We start from the raw sequence: 7,024 nt of genomic DNA on the forward strand, positions 1-7,024 counted from the left end.
CCAATACAATCAGCCCCCCCCCCCCAATCATATTGAGCGAGTTGTTGTAATGAGGGGGTTTTGATGATTGTATCGAACGAGCTATAATGGGGGGGTCTCTTAAATGAAGGCTGGCATGAAGTAAGGGGCACTGGAAGGACCCGGTGTTGAGACACTGCAAGTTCTCCTAGCCCGGTGCAAGTTCAGAGAGGAGGAAACAAAGCCAGGTTGGACCGTGGCAGCCCCTGAAGCTGCAGCCCAGGGTCCCTCTCACATGGGTGAGTTCCCCTTGGATGGACTGCATTGCCTGCCCTGGTGACAACTGAGACCCGAGGGTTTCGCCCCTCCTGGTGAAGATGGGCAGCCACCCGGAGAGGCCAGACAGACCCAGAACTGCAGACAAGGAGGGTGGAAGGGACCTCAGGAGGTCACATCTAGTCCAACCCCCTGCTCAAAGCCGGACCAACTAGATCATCCCAGCCCCGGCTTTGTCTAACCTGCAAGGATGGAGACCCTGCCACCTCTCTGGGTAGCCTGTTCAATGAGAGATCAGCTCTTTGATGCCCCCTCTCAGGTCACAGCTTTCGGTGCCATCTGCCCGCCTGTCAGCGCGGAGTGAGCTGTGATTAACAAAGCTCTGGTTGTTTTCTGATTGTCCCTGCGCCTGGCCTGTTTCTGGAGGTTCCCCTTCTTGTCCGTGGCTAACAGGCCCCAGGGTTTCCTTAGCCTTAAAAAGGAAATGCCCATTCTTCATTTAATTAAGCATTTTCCCTCCTCCTCCAAATTTGCCGCAACTGGGAGCATTGTCTGCAGACCTCTGGGAGGAAAGGAACGGCTTTGGATTTAAGTTCTACAGCAAGTTAGTGCCAGCTGGGCATTTTGATGATGTTTGCTGTGGCAGTGCTGTATTTTCCACGGAGGGACATATTTAGAACAAAATCTCTCACTTAACGGGAGGGGAGAAAATAAAACCCGGGAAGCTGCTAGTTTTACAGTGTAACTGTTTGATCTAAAAATTAGCAGCCTGGAGCAGGGGGGGAGTTTCAATCATTTATTCTAGGGACAGAATAATCAAGAGACGTCTACGTAAGAGGCGCTGCACAGATCACAAAGTAAGCGGCTGCCTTGTGCTCTTCATGCCCGAGGATGGAGGGGTGTATTTCGTCTTGGTGCACGTTTAGTCTTATATTGAGTCTGTGTCTTTAGTGGCGGGGCGATATCTCCCACGGGATAGCAGACAGAAACTGTCACCACGCTGCCATCCGCCTTGGAGCACGTCATCGTCTCTTAAATGGAGCAGCGCATCCTCCGGCGTTCAAAACATGCATTCACATAGACTTTGCTTAAGCATGACATGCTGGAGCTGCCCTGGGTTTTGACAAGCGTGGGAGTTTTCTGGTATCCAGGAGACGGGGACAAAGGACCCCAAGCTTTTTCTCTCTCTCTTTAGGACCCTCCTCCCCTAGAAGAAAAGAATCAGATCTCGTTCATTCTTAAGCTAGTCTGGATGCCTCTGCCTTGGAGGTTTCCCATGGCACTTGCCTGGGGAAATGGGGAGAGATGCAAAAATGTAAAGGATGGGGGGTGGGCATTCCTGAAACTCCGTTGCCGGGAGGGTAGGATGGTGAGCTGGAGGCTAACTTCCCCAAAAGTGAGCGGGTGAACCAGTGAGATTGTTCCTGGTGCCTTTTTCGCTCTCCTTAGCTGCAGATTGTCCCGTCATTTACAGATCAATACAGCCAAGTGACCCACCATTTAAGATGGTCTTTGTGACCGAATCAATTAATGCCAAGCACAGAAGATATCAGACCCAGATCGTCTAGAAATTATAGTGACATGAACTTCCTTTGTTCTTCTCAGCTCTCTGCTCTGTTTCACTTGACACTTTGAACTCTCTGTATCCTGCCCTCTGTCTTTCCATGCACTGTGCTAGTTCCAGTTAAAGCACTGGGGTGAAATCCTGGTTCTTCTCAATTCAGTGCGAGTTTTGCCATTCAATACAGTGAGGTCAGAATGCCATCCCCATTTCTTCAAACTTCTAATTACAGGGCATTATTGTTTGGAGATGATGAAGTCTAATGCATGCCTTTCTAGTGCAATCACTCTCTATCAGGAGGAAGAGAGAGAGATGTATGTACATGTATCAATGTGTGCATATATACATGTATAAATGTGTGTATACATACACACGTGCATGTATAAGCTTTTGATGGCTTATAGACATCATAGTAGTTCTTGTATGCAAGCAGCTGGACCACTGCCAGGTATGTGCAGAAGTGTTCACAGATCCTGAGAGGTTCACAAATTGTAGCATAAATCCTATGCCGGTAAAAACATAATTCCTGAGCACATTAATCATTGCTCTGTGTTGTTCTCCTGATTAGAAAGTTTGTCATCCAACTGGGGAGCTGGAACAACAACATGGGAATTCAGTGACCAGCTACACAGCTTGAATACCAAATAGCTCTCCAGTAACCCACAGGCTGCAAATCTTTTGCTAGGGCAAGCTTATGAGCATGTCTGGAGAAAATCAGGATCGAGTCGTAGATGATTCGCTAATCAAAAGGGGGCTTTTTTTTTGTTTTTTTTAACAAATAACTTGACCAGCTCCACTTGTATCTGTCATCTGCCTAGGGTTTTCCAAATAAAGGGAATGACTTCTCTGCTTTTAGCCAGTATACTTGGGATATCGGAGTTGACACTGCTCTTTTTCTCTTCCACCCAAGTGCACGTAACTGGGCAACATTTCCCTGTTGCTCCATGTCCACCGCTATCCCCAGTGGAATTTAAGTACATGCTTAAAATGAAGCACATGCTTAGGTAGGTTACTCTTCATCCATACAGGAGTACTCGGTGTGGTAGGTTCAGTCCACAGCCCCTACTTCTAACTGAGGGAGGTACATTCAGTGGGTTATACATTGACAAATACCTCTAGCAGCATGATGTCTTGGACCTGCCAGGGGAAGGGCACACCAGACTCTCTCTAGTCCCCATCACTGTGCCAGTGAAGGGAAAGTTTGGTCCTAGAGTTGACAATGTTTCCTTTTGTTTCATACTGGGGTGTCTACACATGCACGGTTACTGCACAGTAACCAAAAATTACTGTGCAGTGGGCATGTGCCTACATGTGTGCACTCCTACTGTGCAGTAACTATGGTGACTTGCACTGACTTTGGTGTAAATTTGCTACCTACATGATACAGAGAGCAAATTTACGCCCAAGTAGTTACTACGCATGTGTGGATGCCCTACTGCACAGTAACCCTGTGTGTGTGGACTGATTTGGGATTAACTTTAATCCCAAATCAGTCCATACACAACATTACTGCGCTGTAACGCCTGCACGTGTAGGCACCAGAATAAAAACCACTTACCGTGCAGTAAGTTATTGCGCAGTAAATGCACATGTAGACACACCCACTATGTTGAGAAGCGTAAGAGTCCAACGGTGTGAATTGAGGATGAAAAGTGAAGACTTTCAGATTTCTTCCTTAGCACCACTTTAATCCAGCTCCCTAAATTGTACCCCCTCCCGCCACGTTCCTGTGTGGGCATAGCACCATAAAGAAATTTTTAAGCCAAACCTAAGCAAGATGCTTCCCAAGCAAGGAAGCGTTACCCAGAGTCTACTCCTTTGAAAAGCACCAAAAAAACCTGTCCTGTAGAGATTAAAGATGGACTCTCCAGCCATGGGCTGTAACTCAGTATTTTTATAGAGGACACTCTCTAGGACCACAAAGGATTGCGGGATTGGGTAAGTGAGTCCTGGCAAGAAGCCACAAAAAATTTCTGGGTCCCAGAGAGAAAGGTTGTTAAGGAACATATCCCTCTCTTTGCACCCAACAGGGCATTTCCTGGAGCAATAAACATTTGTACATTTGAATTTATTCCAGGCTGACCAGGCATGGAAAATTTCCCCCTCCCCCTGCACCCTGCTCCAATAAATGAAGCATTGTAGTTTCTCTCTTTTATTTTGTTTTTAATCAGTGCCTGGGTTGGGAGCTTGGATGCCAAGCTTGTGCCTAGAGACAATTTTACAGATAAGTTTTATAAATCATTTAAAAATACGGGGTTCTTATGGAAAAAATGACAAACACTTCAAGGATGTAGTGAGTGAGGAGCCCAGGGATGGGGCTATGGATGGAGACCAGCCAAGAATAACTATATACATTTATTTACTTATTTCCTCTCTCAGTATCTCCTTCCAACTCCTCCCTGTCAATGCCTTTTTAATCTCTTACAGAAGTGGGTAGCCCATTCTGGAAGCTATTTGAAACCAATCTAGAGCTCTCTCTCATGACTCATGTGGCTCCGACTGTTTCCTCTCGACAAAAGTTGATAAAATAACACACGGGGGTGGGGTGGGGAATAGTCACCTGGCAGATGGGACAGCGATGGGTGTAGGTGAGAGCAGAATCCGGCCACAAAAGGATGAATGAAGATATGTTATATTTTATAAACTTATCTGCTTTAGGAAGAGGAAGCAAGTGGCCTGAAGGCTGACTTTTGGACTAAATCCCCTCCATGCCATTATTAGCAAAACCCTGCCCCTCTTTATATATGGAGCTGCCCTAAACTTTGAGGAAATTCCAGCCAGCCTGTCTGCTGTAATCCATCCTCTCCTTGGGGCAAGGCTGTATCTCTGACATCTTGCAGAGTCTCAAGCATGCCGTCTGTACTCAATAATCAAGACCTAGTCTCTGCTTGGCCCATGGGAGCGAACCGTCCCCTTCCCCTTTGCACAGCCTGGTTAAGAGCTAAGCTGAATTATATGTTCCCTACACAGGGCACCCCAAAGTGAGGGAGGGGCAAAGCTAGTCTTACCCTGTGCTTGACTGCAGCCCAGAAAGCAATGCTAGTGCTGGGAGAGGGGACTGACATACTATACATACTTGGGGAGCGGGGGGTGCTGCAAGCTCCCATGTAATTGCATAATTTCACAAATTGCATGTGCTAACAGAGTTGCACCTACAGCAGTTAAACGTAGGCAGGTACAAAAGCAAGCAGTTGTGTTACTGTTACCTTGTGCTTCCCAATCTCTTTATCATCTTCACCTGTTGCCTTTCACCTTAAACTTAACCTATCATCTCTGCAGGGCAGGACCTGTCCTTTACTTACATTGAGGCTTGGCAAAATTCAATAAAAATTGGTTTTGCCGGATTATGTCGGCATTTTTTGTAAGCATTTATTTTGATTTTTCTCCCTTTTAAAGTTTCAGGATTGCACAAAATTAGGGATATGGGGGGGGGGGCAACCAGTTTTTTTAAATGAAAGATGTAACTACTCTAGGACTGCCATCAGCTAGGGTTGCCAACTCTGAATCTATCCCGGGGGGTTTCTGGAACGCCAGCACAACCGCAACACGGGTCCTGCACATGCCCACATTTTTGCATATATCAGTTACGGATTATGGTGCGTATACATTTTAAAAACCCGTTGGACTTCTGTATAAATCAGATAATATTTATTTTAATGAATGCCCTCCCATGTACCTCCTGGGTGACTCTCAGCAGTCTCCTGGAGATTTATATCTAATTCCTGGAGACTTCAGGGCAATCCTGGAGGGTTGGCAACCCTACCATCCACGATTATTAGCGATGGAAATATTTTGCAAGTGTGTTTTGGAATCGCTGTTTACCGAAGGTTACCAATAAAAATCGAATCCTGCCAAACCTACTTATGTTTGTACACCCTCTGTCACAATGTGGGCTTATCCATATTGGGAGTCACTAGGCAATGCAGCAGTACAATTAATAATGCAGTTGATATAACGACCAGATTACACGCATTGTCTTCTGAACTGTGTAACGTTAAGGCTGTGCCAGTGCTATGTCTGGTCAAAACATTTCCATTGAACTGATTTCCATTGGCAATATGGGCATTGGACTGAGGGAATATTTTGCAAAAGGTCTGTGCCTTCCACAGATAATGTTTGATCAGTATACAGGAGTAAAACTCAACATTTGGCTCCTACCCTGGGGGTCTTTAAGAGGAGGCTTGATGTACACCTTGCTGGGGTTGTTTGACCCCAGTACTCTTTCCTGCCATGGCAGGGGGTCGGACTCGATGATCTGCTCAGGTCCCTTCCGACCCTAGAAACTATGAAACTATTTCCAAATTCCAGGCCCATCCCCTCAAAAAAAATTAGCCACATCTTTTGTGGATGGGAAAAAAAACCCTCCGTTATCTGAGCAGCTGTAGTTAGTAATGACTCAGCCAGAGCATTTCACTTCCAAATCTGGAGAGCAGCAAAATCGAAAGGTTCTTTCAAAGTCCGGCATCACCAGATTCACAATCCAGATCCGTACTTGCCATTGTGGTGGCAGATTACAAGTGACTCCTAGGAATCGTATGGCTTTGTGTTCTCTCAAACCCGTTCAGAGGTTTTGGACCATGAATAAAATCTAGTAAGGTCCAACACAGTCAAACAGTTCCCTCATTCCTTTTTCCTATGGTAGTTTAGCACAAGGTCAATCTGGTTGTTTTGTGATCTCGTAAATATTAAATAGGTCGGAAGCCCAAAAAATGGAAAAGGATGCGCTGGACTACAGAGAGCCTTCTATGAAATAGCATTGTGATGTGGATTAATATGTGTTTGTATCATTGGTTTGCACAGTTGTTTTTCTTAATTGGATTTCATCCCAGATAATCCAAACAATAATGACTGTTATTTTACCAGATTGATAACTAAATCTAGAATTTCATTTGGGAATATTATGTATCCTGCAATTCAATCCACTCTTGGCACACAGCATAGCATAGCTTTGTTGAAATAAATGAAAAGCAGAACTTTCTGTTCGCAAAAAATAGCCTTTTCAGACTCTAAAGCACTTTTCTTGCTGTACTTGTAGTGGGTTCCTGGTTTGACTTTTATGGCAAAGAAGCCTCCTCCTGTATGTCTTCTATTGCCACTGGGCCGTGATCTTTGGAGGTAAAACTTGAGAAGTATCTGTATTACTTTACTCTATCCCCTGCTCTTTCTAGCTGCCCTTTACTTAGAAGTAAAAAAAGTAAAAAAAAAAAAAAAAAAAAAAAAAAAACAAAA

The 7,024-nt window shown here is 45.1% G+C and overlaps 1 protein-coding gene across 4 annotated transcripts in view; it reads left to right on the top strand.

The window, feature by feature from the left end:
• NKAIN4 (Sodium/potassium transporting ATPase interacting 4) overlaps window positions 1–7,024 on the top strand; it is a 91,313-nt gene that overhangs the window by 7,583 nt on the left and 76,706 nt on the right. The window lies entirely within an intron of this gene.

The sequence above is a fragment of the Gavialis gangeticus genome, unplaced genomic scaffold (assembly GCF_001723915.1).
Source record: "Gavialis gangeticus isolate Ggan-Ray unplaced genomic scaffold, GavGan_comp1, whole genome shotgun sequence".
Classification (NCBI taxonomy): Eukaryota; Metazoa; Chordata; order Crocodylia; family Gavialidae; genus Gavialis; species Gavialis gangeticus.